The sequence below is a fragment of the Marmota marmota genome, unplaced genomic scaffold (genome assembly GCF_001458135.2).
Source record: "Marmota marmota marmota unplaced genomic scaffold, marMar, whole genome shotgun sequence".
In the NCBI taxonomy this organism is placed as follows: domain Eukaryota; kingdom Metazoa; phylum Chordata; class Mammalia; order Rodentia; family Sciuridae; genus Marmota; species Marmota marmota.
In genome coordinates, this window is record NW_026000221.1 from 23293639 (window position 1) to 23296139 (window position 2501).

General features: G+C 50.3%; 1 long non-coding RNA gene across 1 annotated transcript in view; it reads right to left on the reverse strand.

The window, feature by feature from the left end:
• Positions 1 to 234: 234 nt before the first annotated feature.
• LOC125612966 overlaps positions 235 to 2501 on the reverse strand; it is a 3025-nt gene continuing 758 nt past the window's right edge. Inside the window, exons 3-4 of the long non-coding RNA XR_007343462.1 lie at positions 1132 to 1519; positions 235 to 575 (exon numbers count right to left, since the gene is read on the reverse strand). This is a non-coding gene — a long non-coding RNA (uncharacterized LOC125612966). The remainder of the gene's footprint in view (positions 576 to 1131; positions 1520 to 2501) is intronic.

Sequence of the window (2501 nt, forward strand, 5' to 3'; positions counted from 1 at the left end):
GTTGTGAGCACCACACTCTCACTCCTTGGGGTGGTTATTAAGTAAAACAAGGGGTTCTTGGACACACCTCCTAGGGAGCCCCAGTGTGAGAGTGAAGGGTCTAGTACTTAGGACAGCTATTTAGTGACTGGCAGGCAGGTGGCCCACACAGCACAACAGCGACTAGAGGAGGAGGGTTCACATCCTGGGAACTGCACAGCTCACACCCAGACACGACTTTAAACTTACTAATTGTTTATTTCTGTAATTTTACATTTAAAATGCTCAGACCACAGTGGATGACGGGTAACTGAAACCACGGGTAGTAGACTCGGATCGCCTTGTACATACTTCAAAATATCACATGGTACACACAGAAACATGCAATGTCATTTTTCAATTAAAAATACATATATGTTTTTTTTAAGCCAGACACAGTAGGACATGCCTGTAATCCCAGCTGTTCGAGAGACTGAGGAAGGAGGATCACAAATTCAAGGTCAGCCTCAGAAATTTAGTGAGGCTCTGTCTAAGATAAAAAATAAAATGTTCTGGGGATATAGCTCAGTGGTTAAGTTCTCCTTTGGTTTAAACTCCTGGTAGAGAAAGAAAGAAAAAAATTAATTAATTGATTGATTAATTAATTTTTGAAAATATTAAAATATCATTTGAAAAGAAACTATTGTGAAAATAAACAGGGTATTCACCCATTGGAAGAAACAGTCATAAAACATATATACAGGTTCACAATATATAAAGAACACCTATAAATCAATGACAAACTATTTTTTTAAAATATTTTTTTAAATGGGCAAACAAACCAAAAGCAAACCAAATATATGGCCAAAGGCTCTAGCTGGAACTTCAGAAGAGAGCATATGGGAATGACTGTACAAATATGCAAAGATGTTCAATATTATTTATCAAAGAAATACCAGTTACTTGACCTCTCGGTGCAGGACTGGGACTAAGTGAAGGGAGACGCCCAGGGTGCAAAATTTCAGGAGGAACTCGCTCTAGGACCTCACCTGGCCTCGTCCCTGTGCCTCATTCTCCTCACCTGGACAACAGCTGTGCCTGCCTCACAGATTGTAAGGACGGAATGACAGGTGGCTCCGGACCTGCTCCTGGCACAGAGGCCAGGGTCCTCACCTGCCGGGTGGCTCCAAGCTGAGTCAGGCCCATTCTGCGGCTCCGTCCTCCTCCACCTCACTCTCCTGGCCTCTTCTGAGAACACGTGCTGCCCGGGGTCCCCAGGGGCACGCCGTTCGCCCACCTGTCTCCGGGCAGGGGCTCAGGGAGGACCTCGGCCCCTGAGAGTCTCCCCACGCAGCCCCCGGCCCAGCACAGAGGGGAGCCAAGATCCACTTGCTGATCTTATTCCAGGTCATTTCCACGAGTGTCCCCCACAGGAGCTCCCAGGGCTGACCCCGGTTCAACCCACAGGATTCCAGGCCGGTGGCAGAGGCGGGAGGGGGTGCCGATCCCAGCAGCTTCCATAGTGGATTCAGGAAAACCCGGGTCCCGGGCAGAGTGATATCTCCAGAGGCAAAAAATAAAATAAAATAAAATTTAAAAGTAAAAATCAAAATATATATATACATATACGCACACATTTTCTTTCACAATAGCCAAACTGCAAAACCAGCCGAGGCGTCCCCCAACCCATGAGTGAGTAAGAAAATGCGGTGCCTGTACACAATGGAGCCCTATGCAGCCATGAAGAAAAATGAGATTCTATCATTGGCAAGAAAACAAATGGAACTGGAGGACATCAGGGAAAGTGAGATAAGGCCAGCTCCGGAGGTCCAAGGGTCATATGTTTGCTCTCATATGTGGAAGCCAGAGAGGAAAAAGGAAAAGAAGGCTTGTGGGGGGATCTCGTGAAAATCACAGGGGGGTCAGTAGAGAAAAGATCCCACCCTTGGTGCCCAACTAAAATGAACTTGTCAAAATATGGAAACGTATTGTTGTCATCGTCATTATCACTATCATTCATTTCGCACGCGCACACTCTACTGGGAAGCCCCTGCACAGATCCCTGCCCGGTGGGGACTGGGGTCCGGGGCCGTCTAAGAGCATTCGCCCCGACCGGCTGCCTCTGTCTAGTGGTCGACAAGCCTCGATCCTTTCTCTCCGTCTATTTATCACTCCTGTCCTTTCCCACCCATCAGCGGCCACCCCTGGGGAACGAGAAGGAGCCCAGGTCCCCATTCCCTGGAGAGGACCAGGATGGTGGCTCTGTCCCGTGCAGCCGGGTGCCCCCACGCTGGCTTCCAGGCGCCCAGCCTGGCCAGGCCACTCCGGGCCCCGTGTGGCTGGTCACGGGACGCCGCCATCAGGGGCAGCAGCTTCCCAAGCCCGGGGCTGCGACGTGGTGCCCTGACTCGTGCCTCCCCGGCAGCACAGCATCTTTGGGAGGAGGGAACAGGGGGCGTCTTTGTGTGCGGGAGGATGACTGCGTCAGGAGACCCAGCTTGGGGCTGATGGCCGGGTGACTCATGCCCCGGCGCTGTGTCCAG